Here is a 17497-nt window from a genome sequence, read left to right on the forward strand (position 1 = left end):
GCCTGTAATCCCACGCCTTTGGGAGGCTGAGGTGAGTGGATTGCCTGAGTCCGCGGGTTCGAGACCCGCCTGGGCAGCAAAACCTCATCTCTACAATAAATCAAAAAATCAGCCGGGCGTGATAGCGCAAGCCTGTAATTCCGGCTACTGGTAAAGCTGAGGCGGAAGGATCGCTGGAGCCCAGCAGGTTGAGGCTGCGGTGGCCAGGAGCGGCCACTGCACTCCAGTCTGGGCGACAGAGTGAGACTCCAACTTAAAAAACAAAAAATGAACAAAGCAGCCGGGCTCAGTAGCTCAGCCTGTAATCCCGTGCCTTTGGGAGGCTGAGGTGAGTGGATTGCCTGAGCCCACGGGTTGGAGACCCGCCTGGGCAGGTGAGATCTTATCTCTACAATAAAATCAAAAAATTCGCAGGGCGTGGTAGCGCGCGTCTGTAATTCCGGCTACTCGGAAGGCTGAAGCGGAAGGATCGCCGGAACCCAGCAGGTCGAGGCTGCGGTGGCCGGGAGCGGCCACTGCACTCCAGTCTGGGTGACAGAGTGAGACTCCAACTCAAAAAAAAAAAAAAAAAAAATGAACAAAGCGAGCCTGTAACTTCAAAGAAAACTATTGATAGTATTTGTTGCCAATGATAAAATGTGAGCTTTCAGGTGAAAATTAGAATTTTTTAGAACTTGTATTGGCTACCATGAGCTTGACAGCATAACTCATATTTATAGACCTTTCTGATAAGATTGGTGATGATATTAACAAATGTGATTTTCTAATATTATATATTGAAAGATGGCCACATTTGGAAGATTAGCATAACTCAATAAACTATTTTCCAAATAACCAATGCATGAGTTCACAAAATCGTTATACATGGTATAATCATTATAATACTAACAGATCTACTCTCGGGGTAAGATAAACCAGTAGATTTTAATGTAGCAGAGTGTGAAAAGTTCATTGATTTGGTTTCAGATTCTACATTACAAATATCCTTTAAGAAAATAGCACTTGTCATTTTTTAGTGTAGTATAAAAGAAAAATATACATAATTATCTGAAAAGGCTATACATATATATATATTTGTTTTCTTTCCCAAATACATAGCTATATTTGGGGAAAAAATCTGAGGTCAGATTTTCTTCACATACTTCAACAAAAACAACATATCAAAATAAATTGTAGAAATAGATATGGAAATTCAGCTGTCTTCTATTAAGCCAAATATTAGAGATTTACAAAAAATTTAACACAATGCTACCCTTCTCACTAATTTTTCTTTTCAAATACAGTCATTTTTCTTTTCTTTCCTTTTTTTTTTTTTTTTAGAGATGAGATCTCATTATGCTGCCCAGGCCAGTCTTGAATTCCTAGGCTCAAGCAATCCTCCAGCCTCGGCCTTCCAAAGTGTTGAAATTACAACGCATAAGCTATCGCATCTGACACATTTTTTTCATTATGGGTTTGCTCTTGTTATTTTAAATTAATTAATGTTTTTGTTAATTCTCAATTTTAATTTAGAATATACTAAATTTTGAAAGATATAACCCTTACAAACAAAAGTCATATGGGTTCTCAATAATTTTTAAGAGCACCATAAAAGCATAAGAGTCACTGGCATAGGAATTGGAAGCAATTTAAGAAACTAAAGTCAAAATTTACACCATAAATAGCGTATAATAGAAAGATAAGAAGAAGAAAGCCAGACTATACCTCCCCTCCCCCACCTCCCTAGTCCACTCCCAGAATGGAAGGTGCCTGACTGGAAATGAAGGAATCCTCCAAAGGGAGGAAAAAGGTAAATATGGGTTTGGGTTTTTCTTCCTTGCCACAAAGCTGAGACCTAAAAAAGAAAAGATGAGAAATCTTCCTTAAAATAGATGATTGCCGAGGGTGTGGATCACATCTGTAATCTCAGAACTCTGGAAGGCTGAGGTGGGAGTATTGCTTCAGCCCAGGAGTTTGAGACCAGCCCAGGCAACATATGGAGGCCTCGTCTCTACAAAGAATAAAATAATTACCCAGATGCAGTGGCTGCACCTATAGTTCCAGCTATACTCAAAAAAAAAAAAAAAGGAGAATCGAACAGTAGAGAAAAGCTGCATGCTACTTCCCATTTAAAACTGCAAAGCAGCTACTTCCTCTATGTACCCTGCCCACCAATGGTGTAGGTTCTCCCTCACCAAACAGTAGAAAAAGCACATGGTATTCTAGTTGTAGATGGCCTGAGATGGCACAGGTTCCACAGTGACACAAGAGAACACACAAAAGTTCCCGATCTCCAGAGCAGCTGTAGAAATCACTAAGAACAGCCAAAGGGATCCGGCAGCTGGGACCAGGAGGCCACTAAAAACCCACACAGACTGATGACTAGAGGCCATGAGAGCAGCCTAGAGGCCACTTTTCAAAGACTGAATCTGATGAGGTTTATGTATCCAGTACAGCAGAGAACAGATGATGGCTGAGACCAGATGTTACCCTCTCACCTCATGTCCACTGCCATGACCACTTTTGGAGGAAAGAGAGAGAAGAATCCTGAATTTGACTGCGTTTTCCTAAAAGAGACTGAGAAGCCTTTAAAATTATAAATCACATCTTAAATGGGGACAGTTATTGAAAATTAGAGAAAGCGACATTTTCGGCCAGGTTGTGGGTTATGGAATTTATGCCCGTTACATGAGCATTATATCCCAGGTTCAATTAACAGCAACGGAGACTCTGGGAAAAGAGCAAACAGCCAGGGTTGAGATGACTGATAGATGCTGCCTTGATTAAGACAGTGGGCACAGTGATGTAGTTAGGCTTGAATTCGCAGGTAAAGCACACCTGTAGATTGTGATGTTTATCCAAAATAATCTGTTCCATTCTGTGGTGGACACACTGTATAAGTTATGACCTTGTGTGATCCTATCTCCTTGAATGTAGGCATGAGCTATGAATATGATAAGATAGTCAGTTTCTTGATTAGTATAACCCACATGTGATCTGTCAAGAAATCCTGTTGGATTCTGTCTAGCTCCAATTCTGTCTCAAACCAACCACTTCTTACCAAATCCAATCTTCCACCTCATTCTAAGATGTCATCATCTTTATTCTGATACCCTCCCTGTTCCCATGTATGTCTACTACAATCTATTGTCAATCCAACACTCAGAGTAATCCTTGTGCAAATTAAGTCAGAGCACTTTCATTCCTGAAGTAGCTCTCTTTTCATTCAAATTACATGTGCCACAGTCCTTACCGGGGCCTGAAAGACCTTACCTGACCTGACAACCATCGACTTTCTGACGGCAACTCTTCCTCTTCCGTCTCTCTCATTTTGCAACAGTTGCACTGGCTTCCTTGCTGACTGTTTTAGGACCTTTGTGCTGACCTGCCCTCAAATCCCCACGTGGCTAACTCCCATACTTTATTTCCATCTCTGCTCAAACATCATGTTCTCAAGGCCTACACTGGCAACCTTATGTAAAATTTCATCCTTTCCCCTCTACCCTGAAACTCCAAATTCCTACCTGATTCCTGTCATTCTGATCTAATCTTCATTTTAACCATAATTTTATAATTACCTATAATATTATAATCTGTGAAATTTACTGATTTCACTACATCAAATAATTTTATTATAATTTACTGATTTCATTACTAAAATAAGCTTCTTGAAGGCAGGTTCTTTGTTTTCTTTGTCAATGTATTCCCACATCTATGAGTCTGGTCTCACACAGCAGGTGTTCAACAAATACTGGTTGAATTAATTAATTTAACAATAACTAGGAAAGAAGGATGGAACTGGGTAAAGAATAATAGTTTTAACATGGCATATTTTCTGACAGTTAAGCGCAGAAAAGTATAATTTTTTATAAATCAATAATTCGGGCCGGGCTCGGTGGCTCAGCCTGTAATCCCTGCGCTTTGGGAGGCCGAGGTAAGTGGATTGCCTGAGCCCGCAGGGTTCAAGACCCACCTTGGGAAATTGGCGAGACCTCATCTCTATAATAAATCAAAAATTAGCTGGGTGTGGTAGCGCGTGCCTGTAGTTCCAGCTACTTGAACTGCAGTGGCCAGGATAGGCCACTGCACTCCAGTCTGGGTAACAGAGTGAGACTCCAACTCAAAAAAAAAAAAAAAAATTTGATTAACAAAGACATTATTTCTCCATTCATACAAAGACTTACAATTCTATCTTCTAAATAAAAAAATTCAAACTTTAAATAATAAAATATTTCTTATAACAAATTAAAATTGTCAAAATAATTTTTAAATTTAAGACTTTTTAAAAAACCTCTACCCTTTAAATAATGCTTTCTATTTGCCGGAAAATTCTTACAAGTTATCCCGACAACAATACCAAAAGGAAGCTACTGCTAATTTCCTTCCTGTACATTTATAATGCAGAAACAGGTTTGGAACAAATAGGTAGCTTTTCTAAAGTCATACAAGTGGCAAAGTAAAGGATTTGAGCCCAGACTTATTTTATACCTAATATCATTTTTCTTCCTTTACACGCAACACCAATTAAGAGTGTGGGACAACATTCAAATCCCAATTCTAACCTTAGGTCAATTATATTATTTCTCTGTGCCCCAATCTACTCATCTGTAACTTGGAGATAATACTTGTACATCCCTCATACAGTTGTTGTGAGGATTAAATAAGTCAATGAGCATCTAAGTACTCGATAAACATTAGCTATAACTAGTATTATTATCAACCTTAAGTACAATAAATGTTATTTTCAGAACACTTTATGTGTTATACTCACTTTATACAATTTTCCATCTTAGTCCTTTTTAGTCAGTTCTGTCCAGTACCCTAAAGAAAGATGAGTATTCAAAAATTCTTATCACTTTTATCAAGTTGAAAACCTCAATTCCAGGGATTTTTTTCAGGATCTTCTGACTTCTAAGACATACTGTCTATTTACATAAATTATCCTACAGATAAAAGAGTTTTAAACTAGAAAAATACAAAAGTCATTTCTATGGTTCTAATTCTACTTGGTTTTCTACAATTTTACTTAGATAGAATTAAGAAATAACTACTAAAATATCTTATATATTAAGTTAAAGTATTCTCCTACAGCATCTGATGTATTGTACTTTAAAAAAATAAAATAAAAAGTGTTAGATTGGTGCAGTGGCTCATGCCTGTAATCCCAGCACTTTGGGAGGCTGAAGTCAGACGATTGTTTGAACCCAGGAGTTCAAGACCAGCCTGGGAAACATAGTGAAGACTTCATCTCTACAAAAAAATAAAAAATATTATCCAGGCATGGTGGCACATGCCTATAGTCCCAGCTACTTGGGAAACTGAGGTGGAAGGATCACCTGAGTCCAATGCAATGAACCCTGATCATGCCATTACACTCCAGCCTGGGTGACAGAGTGAGACCCTGACTCAAAAATTATATTAATTATTTATTTAATTATTAATAATTAATTAATTATTCAAAGATAATAAAATAAAACATGCTGACTCATTGAGCACAGTGGCTCATGACTGTAATCCCAGCACTCTGGGAGGCCAAGGCAGGAGAATGGTTGAGCCCAGGAGTTTGAGACCAGCCTGGGCAACACAGTAAAGACTTCATCTCTACAAAAAAAAAAAAATCCAAAAAAGTAGCCAGGTGTGGTGGCGTGTACCTGTAGTCCCAGGAAGTGAAGCTTGCGGTAAGCCATGACTGAACCACTGCACTCCACCATCCTGGGCAACAGAGACTCCAACTTAAAAAAAATAAAAATAAAAGGGAAGTTAAGGTTTTTCTAGATTCAGCTCAAGCTAAAATTTTGCAGAAAGCCTGTGAATTCTTTGAGGAATCAAATTATTATAATCAGTATAGTTCTTAGTGTTTCCTGAAGAATTTAACCTCTAATACTGAGACTCAAGACAGTAGAGAACTATTCTACTTATAAATAATAACTAACAAAGATCAGTTCCAAAATCTGCCACAAGATTTTCTCAGTGAAATGATTTCCATTATAAAACTGTAAATACAGCCTCACAATAGGGGATAAAACTCAATGTAAGTCTTTCGGCAAAGAGAGAGGTATAATGTGCTCAAGGTCAAAAAAGTTTGGGCTTAAGATGCTGCCCTGCATTTATTTTTCTTTCAAACATTATGTATAGTTTATCAGAATGCTTTTTCATTTTTATCATCCCAGATTCCTCATTCAACAAACATTTAATTGAGCATGCACTGCATACAAAGTGCTACTACAGGTAAGATACATATGACTACATCCGTGCCCACGAGTAGACTGGGCAGAAATATGTCATTTCTCCAAAAGAATCATTGTCTACTTTGATATACTCCACATTAATAATGTTTTAACACTTCAGACAACAGGAAATGAATTAAACCTCTACTTGATTAATTTAGAATGTTAAAAAAATGCATCAAGTTACATGATAAAAAAAGGTCTGATGTATTCCAATTGTATTCTTAGAATATGCATATAGAGACAGTTGTTCCTTTCTAGTAGATCTAAGGTTTTGAATACCCACTGTAGATATTTATTTTATAAAACTGGAGTCCATATGATAGACTGATAGAGCCATTAAATACTGACATTTTCATGTTATTGTCCAAATACACATGAATACATTCATTCATGCACAATAATGAATGTATTTAATTCAAAGTTTAAACACACACCTACATAATAGGGTAACAGAGCCATCTAGTGGTCTCATAAAAATTGACACAATGTAATTTTGTTTCATTCCAAGTTTTACATAAACATAAGCTTATCTTCTCACTAATACAGATATTTGTAATCCTTATAAATAGTTGGTCAAAGGAAGTTTGGAGCTGGGGTACTAGAGTAAATGCTTGCTATCATAAAACAGCTATAATCTATATTATGGTAAGAAGAATAGTTTTTTAAAAATGAGAATTTTAGCAAGCGAGCATCAAATTTTCAAATTATTTTAACATATATGGCCGGAAAGCATTCTATGTTTTTACAAATATTAGTTTATAAATATTCCAAAACAATAATGTGATATTCTATTTTAATATGCCATATTAAATTTTAAATAAACAACTATCTTCTTTTGCATAAAGGCATGTAAGTCACACACACACACACACACACACACACACATACACACACTCATTAGTAAATAGATCAAACAGAGGATCACAAGTCATCTGGGAAAGAAAGAATGAAAAATTCAACTTCTGAGATGTTAAATATTTAATGAAGTATAAATGCAGAATCTCACTGATGTGTTTCTACAACAAGTCAGGCATTCACTCAAAATGATGAAGGCCAGTTTGAGATCACAGAACACCTGGGAAATTCCAGTTTTCCAGGCTAGACCATAAAAGACTTAGTATGTTACTTGCTAAACGTCTCAATAAATATACATATTATAGATGTTTCACAATGTCAAACATTTACTCTAGAACCTCAGCTCCAAAATTCATTGATCCCACTGGCCACATTTCCAATGCCCCTTCTTCTTCTCAAGTATTATCATTGCTCCTTGTCTAGCTTAAATTCCACATCAAATCCATATAACCATTCCTTTGATGCGTTCCTTTTTCTTTCTCTCACTTTACTCTCTTAGCAAACCCCAACTGTGTTAATTCCAACTCTCTGTCAGCTCCATAACTACATCTATGCAGCTAACTTGATGTAGAGAAAATACACAATCATGCTAAAGATTTGAATTGAAAATCATTATAAGGGCCAGGCGCTGTGGTTCATGTGTATAATCCCAGCACTTTGGGAGGCCAAGGCAGGAGGATTGCTTGAACCTAGGAGTTCAAACTCAGCCTAAGCAACACAGCAAGAACTCATCTCTATAAAAATATCAAAAAATTAGGCAGGCATGCAAGTGCAAGCTTTTAGTCCCAGCTACTGGAGAGGCTGAGGCAGGAAGATCATTTAAACCCAGGAGTTAGAGGCTGCAGTGAGCCATGATGGTACCACTGCACTCCAGCCTGGGTGACAGAGAGAGACCTCAACTCAAAAACTAAAAATAGGTCATTATAAAAACTCAAGTGAGCTCCTAATATGACCCAAGTACCCTACTGCTTTTCCAAGTCTATTGATATTATCTCCTAATTATGCCTTTTCCTCTCTCCTCGAATTCCCAACACTCTCCCTCATCCTTACTCTCAGTTGATGACCTTGTTTTCTATTACTATGAAAAAAGAAAAGTAGAAGAGAATATTTCAAGTTTGGACCACTGTCTTTTCACTTACAAGCACCTGTACCCATACCTGTTTCTATAGGTGAACTGCCTGAATTACCATCTTAGATCAATCACTACCCTTGTGTACTAGATCCCATCTCATTTCTCAAGCAATTCCCAAATCTCTGCTGCATCATCAATTTTTACATTTCCACTGGATCTTTCCCATCAGAATACAAACATAATTTTGGTTCTCCTGTGTTTAAAAAATAACCCACTCTAGATTCTACCTCCCTTTCCAGATACTACCCCATTTCTCTTCCCCTTTTCGGTGTAACTTCTCAGAAAAGTTGCTCCAAAATCGCGATTTTTGGTTCTTCTTCTAGTTTCTCTGAAACTGTTCTTAACGATGTCCTATATGACCTCCATAATACTAAATCCAGCAGTCATTTCTCAACTTCTACCTTACTTGTACCATAAATAATTTATCACCCCATTCTTGTCTGAAACAGCTTTCTTGACTTCCAAGATTCCACACTCCCTTGACTTTTCTCCTTACCTCACTTCCCAATCTCCTCTGCAAGTACCTGCCATTGTTCCTGGTAGATTAATGTTGACATGGCCCACATCTCAGTTTTTTATCTTATCTTCTCTCTATCCTACCTCCCTTGGTATTTCTATCCAAACTCATGACTTTACATACTATCGATAGCTGGACAACTCCCAAGTTTGTTTTTCAGCCCAGACCTCCATATTAATTATACTGAACATCCTGCTCAACAATTCCACTTGGATGCCTAGAAAGCATCTCAAATATAATACACGAAATTGTGCTCCTGAGTACCCCTCCCCAGAGATCCACTCCTCCTGCAGTCCCCATCTCAGCACATAACCAAACACCTTAGAGTCATTTTTCTCATATCCGTTATCTCTTTCTCTTATATCCAATATCCAATCTGTCAGCAAATACTATCAGCTCCACCACAAAAATATATCCAGAATTGAATCATTTTTCTTCCACTGCTATCATTAAGCCAACACTATTCTCTCATCCTATTATTTCACTAGCCTAACTGGCTTCCTCACTCCAACCCTACCCCCACTCCTACCCTAGACTCTCTTCTAAGCAGAGCTTTAAAAGAGAACATATATATCCTAGGTTAGATGATCTCATGTCCCTACTCAAAACTCTCCAATGGTTTCCAATTTACTCCAAAAAACTAAAAATGGTATAAAGACGTAAAGGGCCACAGGTAGCCTGCCATTCCCTTTCTAACTTCACTTCCTACTTGCTTAACCCGCTCCAGCCAAACTGGTCTGATTTTTGTTCCTTGAACATGCCAAGTTGAGTTTTCTATTGCTTCACAACAAATTACGCCAAAAAGCAATGTCTTCAAACAATATTTATTATCTTATCCACCTTCTGTATATCAGGAATCCAGGGGTGCTATAGCTGGATCCTCTGCTTCAGTGTCCTTCACAGGCTACAATCAGCAGCTGGGGCTGTAGTTCTCTCAAGGCTCAACTGGTTCATTTCCAAGTTCTTTCACATGGTCGGTGGCATGATTCAGTTCTTCATGGACTATTGGTCTGACAGTCTCACTTCCTTGCTGGATGTTGGCCAGGGCAACCCTCTGTTCCTTGCCACATAAGCCTCTCCAACACAGCAGCCTGCTCCATCAAAGCAAGCAATATAAAAAGACAAAAGAGGGAGTGGCAGCAAAACACAAGTCCATGTTTTCTTTTGTTTTTTATAGCCTCATCTCAGAAGTATTTTACCATTTTGTTACTCAAGAAAGGATTACAGAAGGGAAGGAATAATATGAGGTGGGGATCACTAGGAACTTTTGCCTACTATATTAAGTATGGTCCCACTGAGAAAGCACTGGTTGGCTAGAATACTCTTCTTTCAAATATCTGTATGTTTTGTACCTCACCTGCTTCAAGATTTTAACCTAATGTCACCTTCTCAATGAAATTTTCCCTGAACATTTTTTAACGTTATAATATCTACTCCCTAACACTTCTCATCTCCTGCATTGCTTTACTTTTCTTCAAAACACGTGCTTTAACAAACCATATAATGTACATATGGTGATTGATTCCTACTTTAACCAAGCTAAGTTAGCACTACATTTCCCTTTTCTTCCCTGAATGGTTCCAGGTTAGAATGGGCCACAGGAGACATTTTAATGAGATTTGGTAAGTGAAAATAAAGCAGCACTCCTATACTTTTTTATACTTGGAAGGTTGGTGCAGGGCATGAAGCAATGTTACAGATCATGCAAGTTGTCACTTACCTGCTAGCTCATCTTGTAGGTGTGGGGTGGTAACCAGGTCTGTACTTCTTCAACTCACGCCAGATCTTCTTTTTCAACTTAAACAACTACTGAGTCCATGACAAAGGGCATCCGCTTCTCCTGCAGATCACCCCCATCATCAAAGTTAAACGCCTAGAACTAGGAAGAGATCAGTGCTTATTCCATCTAGTCCATTCTCATGGATTATAATTTATCCTTGCAGATGCCAATATTCCTTATTTCCTCCAGGCCATAGTGTGTAAAGTCAAATCCCTAATACATACATATAGAGTACAGATATATACACATTCACACATACATGATCTAGATCACATATATTTCCTAGTAGTTCTACTTCTCTGATAGAACTCTAATACTCTTATTTGTGTCTATTTTCTGTTACTAAAATATAAGCTTCGTGAAATGAAAAAATTCCCTTTTGTTTACTGCTCTAACCCCAGCAACTAGAATAGGGCCTGGCATAGAATAGGAACTCATTAACTATTTATTGATGAAAAAAATTTTAAAGTATAAGGTACAAAGAATAAGTATTAAGAAGATAAAAAAAGAGAGAAGAGACCAATATTCACTAACGTTCTAGAAGAAATTTTCTTATAAAAAATAAGTAAGAACTGAGATGTGTGATGTGTCTTAAAGGATGGATAGGAAGAGTGGAGAACATATTCTATGCTATGAAATAGCATGAACCAAAATAGGAATGAGCATGCTAAGGGTAATATACTTTGTATGTTGGCCTGCTATAAGGAATTTGAACTGTTAATCAATGAGAAAGCTATTACACTTTCTGTAATAAGTGACTAACACAGAGAAAATGATATTTCAGAAAATTTAATCTTTCATGCATATACTCAGCTGATTGGAAGGGGGAGATTAGAAAGGTGAGGAAACAGCTCAGACATGTTACCTTAGATTGGTAGCATAACAATAGACAAAAGAAAAAGGTAAATATTGAGGGACCCAAGAGACAAAAAAAGCTATACTTACTGTAAAAGAAGCATTCACTGTATTTCATATATCCCTGCCTCACGTTCGCTATATTTTATGAATTCTTAGTATTTTAAATCCTACCTCAGACCCCATAGGACTAGGCATATTCCTTTGCCTGGTAGTGACTGTGATTGTAAAGTTATACAATGTTTTAAGCAGTATGTGTACTTAGAACTCTTGTTAAGTTCTGTCCTTCCCAATTGCCATGCTGACTTCTGCTTCTGCAACAGGATGTAAATGTTAAGCAAACAAGCCCCTCCTAAACATTCCTTTGTTTAGATCAGCAGACTTGGTGGCGCTAGCCACCCTCTCGGTGGGCTCTGCTGGGCTCTGCGTTGTTTCAAACCTCCTGCTTGCTTGCTCAAGTTAATTTACACCAATACTTATCTGACATTCCACTCTGCCCCGTTAGCAGTTCCCCATCAATCACAGGCAGCTGAGCTAGAGCCTGAGCAAACCAGAAAATAAACCTACCAATCCCAAGCGCCCCTGTACCCATTAGGAGAAACTACCCAATCATGTAAAAACAAGTTTAAAGTTCTTTCCCCTCCCTCTGTAATTGTGCATAAAAACTGCTTGCTATACTAAATTGGGGCTCTCGTTCTTGAAGTCACTGCGTCGGTTTCAAACGTGAGCCCAGACTCGAGCCTAAATAAAGACCCTTGTGTGTTTGCATCAGAGCTGGCTCTTTGTGGTCTCTCGGATTTAAAATCTTGGGTTTAACAATATAAAAATAACATAAAAAGCTATTACTTGGCAACTATAGAAATCACTAGTGCTACAGTGGTATATTTAAATAGTTTTAATTCTCCTCCTTCTAAATACACAGTAGGATTTCATTTCTCCATGCTTTTGAAGTTAGGTGTAGCTGTGCAACTTGCTTTGGTCCATAAAACATGAGTCAATGTTTTTGAAGTTAGGTGTGGCTGTGCAACTTGCTTTGGTCCATAAAACATGAGTCAATGTAACAAGTGTCGCTTCAGAATGGAATTCTTTAAGAACAAGTATCTTTACCTTCCTTTCTCCCTGCATGTTGCCCACAAACATTACAAATGGTAAAGGTCTCATTAGCCTAGGCTCTAAATGAACATTAACATGACAATGATGTGGATTTTTCAGGTCAGCCTGGGCTTCAAGAGTGTCGGCTCAATGGGTCCACGCATCAGAGAGGTTCATCAAAGGGCTGGTAAGCCTAACCCTAGAAGTGTCAGCTCTAAAGGGCTGGCAAGCCAAGCCCTGAGTGTTGTGATTGGGGGGGTAAGGGAGGCTGGTAAGCCTAGTCCCCCAGGGTGTTGGCTCTAACAGGCTGGCAAGCCAAGCCCTGAGAGTGTTGCTGGTTCGGTGGGCTGGCAAGCCTAGCCCCCTGGGTGTCTCAGCTTCGGAGTCTCGCCTTCTTCTGGCAGCTCTCTGACAATCTTCTGCAGTTTTTCAGGTTGCAGTTCTTCAGGGTCAAGGTTCTTGTCTCACGCCCAGGAAGAAAGAGGGACATGAACAGCCGGAAAGTGAGAAAGTAGGATTTATTGAGGACAGAAAAGCTCCCACCGTGGAAGGAGACCCAAAGGGGTTGCCCATCTGGGGTGGAAAACCTGGTGCTTATATAGCCCTAAGTCCAAGCCAATTGGCTAGCACTAGAGCTGTTGCTGTTCTGATTGGTTGCTTTTCAATCCCAGCAGTGAGTACCTAAGTTCTAGTTTGAGAGGCTTGCAGGGAGCTTGTTTACCAATGCTGAGCCTGAGAGGCCTGCCGGGAGTTCACTACATTGTTAGCACAGAGGACCCGCCTGTCTGTCTGCCTAGGCTTTCTCTAGCTATCTCCTGTCTCAACATGAAACAACACTTTGTTGTTTTAAGTCACAGAAACATTGGATCTTTTGTAACTACAATACAACCTCATCCATCTTGACCATGAACTTTTAAAATATGTCAACAAATTGTTACACTCCTCCCGAGATGGAGCTTTATTTCCCTCCCTTGAGTATGAGCTGGAATTGATAACTCACTTCTAACAAATGAAGGTGTGTAACCTTTTAGACTAGGCCATAAAAAGCACTGGGGCTTCCTCTCAGGTGACTCACTCTGGGGAAATCCAGCTGCCATGAGTGTCACGAGGACATTCAAGCAGCCCTATGGAGAGATCCACATACTAAATAACTAAGGCCTTCTGCCAAAAATTACCATTCACTTGCCGAATTTGTGAGTGAGCTACCTTGAAAGAGGATCCTCCAGCACCAGCCCAGGTCAAGCCTTCAGATGACTGCAAACCCAGTCAACATCCTGATTACAATCACATGAGAGACGCTGAGCTGGTGAAGCTGCTTAGATTCCTAACCCACAAAAACTATGTAAGATAATAAATGCATATTGTTTCAAGCCACTATGCTTTAAGCTAATTTGATACACAGCAATAGATAAATAATACATTGGCTGATACAAAATACACTAAATATTGAAAATAGAGGATGGAGAGAAATCAAAAGTAATGTCTTTGCTTTGACCTTTGAATATTTTGGAAAACATTGTACTAACAATAAGTTACTCAATTATATTCTCAAGTCTTGAGGCAAGGCCCACGTCTGCTCAATAAACATTTACTGGAATCTAGCAAATCTTTGAACAACTGAAAACGTATTCAGAACTGAAAAGAATATTCCACTAGGGATAAGGCCTCTCATCTTCTCTCTTCTGGATACTATACTTTTATCATTACAGCTAAAGTAAAAAAAATTTTTTTAGCAGCAGTATCACATTGCTAGTACATATTAACTGAAAATTTAAGTTCCTTGAGTGTTTTAAGATGAAAATAAGTCCACAGGCAATTTCCTGAATATATATCTCCCATTCATCTCAGCATTCATATGAGAGATGTACAGTTACAGTTAAATTTGTTTCTCTTGCCGGGCTTGGTGGCTCAACCTGTAATCCCATGCCTTTGGGAGGCTGAGGTGAGTGGATTGCCTGAGCCCGCGGGTTCGAGACCCGCCTGGGCAACTTGGTGAGACCTCATCTCTACAATAAATCAAAAATTAGCTGGGCGTGGTAATGCACGCCTGTAGTTCCAGCTACTTGGAAGGCTGAGGCGGAAGGACCGACGGAGCCCAGCAGGTCGAGGTTGCAGTGGCTGGGAGCAGCCACTGCACTCCAGTCTGGGTGACAGAGTGAGACTCCAACTCAAAAAAAAAAAAAATTTGTTTCTCTCATGATTACCAGCTTCTATACTAAAACCACACAAAAGGAAAAAAGTAAGAGTAGGAAGAAACATTGTTGAAGAATGAGCATTTTCCATGTGTCAAATAAATAACTGAAATATTGCCCAGCTATTATTTTATCACTTCTAACAGGTTCATCTTGCACTCTACCTTTAAATCCTTAAATATACTTTTATTAAACAATTAATTTTTGATTCTTCTATCTATTACCACATTCTCTCTCCCAATCCTAAAGCTCAAATCCTTGGTCAAATTGTGGCTAAATTCACTGGCTTAGATCTCAAATTCCCACAAATTTAGAAATACTGTCATCTCAGTCACAAAGTACCACTTTGTCTTAAAATGAAAATATAATGACTAATTAACTTTATTTAAAAATTTTAGATTTACAGAAAGGTTGCAAAAATGGTATGGGGAGTCTCCACACACTCCTCATCCAATTTCCCCTATCGTCAATATCTTCCAATAACATGGTAATTTTCACAACTACAAAGTCTGACAATTAAGTTCATGAACTTGCCACCATGTGCTTACATTGGCAGTCCTTTACAAACAACTCGGTAAGGTTTCATATCCTTGGTATATCAGTGTCTCGCAGATGGGTTCACGTCAACGTGTGGTAGTGCCTTGCTGAGTGGCACTCATTAATCATTGTTGCATATTTTGTGTGCCACCATGAGAAGGTCGGAGCCTGAATTAGAGCAATAAACAAACATTAAATCTCTTATTAAACTTGGCAAGAGAGGAAGTGAAGTCAGAGACATGTTAGTCTAAGTTTATGGGGATAATGCCATGAAGAAAATGGCAGTGTACAAATGTAATAAATGTTTTTCTGAGGGGACAAAGAATCACTGATGAAGAGAGGTCAGGACAGCCAGTAACAAGCAGAACTGACAAAGACATTGCAAAAATCTGTTGAATTGTGCATTAAAATCATCAGCTGACTGTGAGAAGCATAGTACCAAATAAGCACTGATAGAGAAACAGGAAAATTCATAACTGAAAATCTTGGCAGAGTGAAGTGTCTTCATCACATCATGTGGGAGTACACACTATCAACATGACCTATCACTAATGTCAATACCCGTCATCAATACTAGGTAAAACTTGCCACTTTTCACCACAAAATTAGGCTTTCTTCCCCTTTCCTTACTCTACCTTTTAAAAGCAAGTTACTAAGCACAGCCCAAGTTAATGTCAGTACTGAGAGCAGGAAGGGGGATTAAACTTCACCTCCTGGAGAGAAATGACTTTTAAAAATCAGTATCAAACTTTTTCAATTTTAGAAATATATCTGAGTAACTCACAGCGTTCTATAATGCAATTGAGTGGTCATTTAATCCAAATTATTCTTTTGGGCACTTCAAATGAGAGTAGACAAGTCCTTCACCACAAGTTTAGATACCACAAGAAAAATGTGAGTTAGCATACTACCAGTATGTCAAAAAGGTAAAAAATCAAACTCAGTTGAAGCAATGAAGATTTTCTGTAGAATCTGTATTGTTTGAACAAAGTGTTGGAAGCAGAGTAGAATTCTGGCAAATAAAAATAGATGAGAAGGTATTCAAAATGGAGAAAAGAGCATAAACAAAATATAGGGGTAGAAAAGGGCAGATTTTTAAAGTCCAGTTTCAGACAAAGCACAAAGTTATAGTCAAAAGTCAGGTCAGGAAACACCTGTGCACATGGGTACACATGCACACACACTGCCACTCGTGTTCACTGATGTTCCAACCCCTTAAGCCGATGGAAGCATTCATCTACACTCTCAGACTTCTTACAGCTTGGCATAACTAGATGGTGTCAAGAGCTCCCCAAAACTCATTTGTTGAAATCCTAACCCCCCAGTACCTCCGAATGTGACTGCATTGTGAGATGGGGTCTTTAGAGAGGCAATTACAGCTAAAGGAGATCATTTGAGTGGGTCCTAATCCAGTATGCCCTTTTAAGAAGAGAGAGACAGATACAAAAGTTAAACGATGCGAAGATACAAGGAGAAGACTTGTCGCATACATGTCAGAGAGAGGCCTCAAAAGAAAAACTCTGATGACACTTGGATCTGACTTTCAGCCTACAGAACGGGAATCAAGCAAGTTTCTATTGTTTCAGCCACCCAGTCTGTAGTATTTTGTTATGGGAGCCCAAGCAAACCAACACAGAGGAGCAAATCAGAGACTTGAAATCAAAAGTACTTTGCAAGACTCCCTACTGAGAGGCGGCCCCTAGGCCTTGTTACTGAATAGTTCTGAGAACTGAGTGAAGTGTGTAGAGGTGAGAGAAACTAAGATAGGGTGAAATACAGTAAGCTCAAGAATAGCTCTCCTTCTCTCGAATCAAAATGTGTCTCCTATAAGCTTGTGCATTCCAACCTAACCATAAGAGCAGAGACGCGATTCAGTTCCTTCTCCTAAAGGATGGACTTCACGAAACTTCACCCAAATTTCTGCGGCTCTCTACTGCATTTTATTCGCCCCACCGTCTTGACGCCGTCTTCCCCGACAGCAATTGATCCAGGACTCCGTAAAAGCTTCCCCTGGTTTATTTCATATCCGAGGGAAAAAAAAAAAAAAATGAATGTTATTTTCACCGGAGCCCCGACCTCCTGGGCTCAGGAGATCCTTCCCCTTAGCCTCCGCCTCCCGAGTGCCTAGGACTCCAGGCGCTGGCAACCACGCCTGGCTAATTTTTTTTATTTTTATTCTTGGTGGAGACATGATCTCGCTGTGCTGACTAAGCTGGTCTCAAACTCCAGGGCTCAGGCGATCTTCCCTCCCGGGCCTCCCGAAGCGCTGGGATTACAGGCGTGAGCCTCCGCGTCCGGCTATTTTTAAAGCACGCGTCTAGGACTAAA

Source organism: Carlito syrichta, unplaced genomic scaffold (genome assembly GCF_000164805.1).
Source record: "Carlito syrichta isolate Samal-C Ts95f unplaced genomic scaffold, Tarsius_syrichta-2.0.1 Scaffold287740, whole genome shotgun sequence".
Lineage (NCBI taxonomy): Eukaryota > Metazoa > Chordata > Mammalia > Primates > Tarsiidae > Carlito > Carlito syrichta.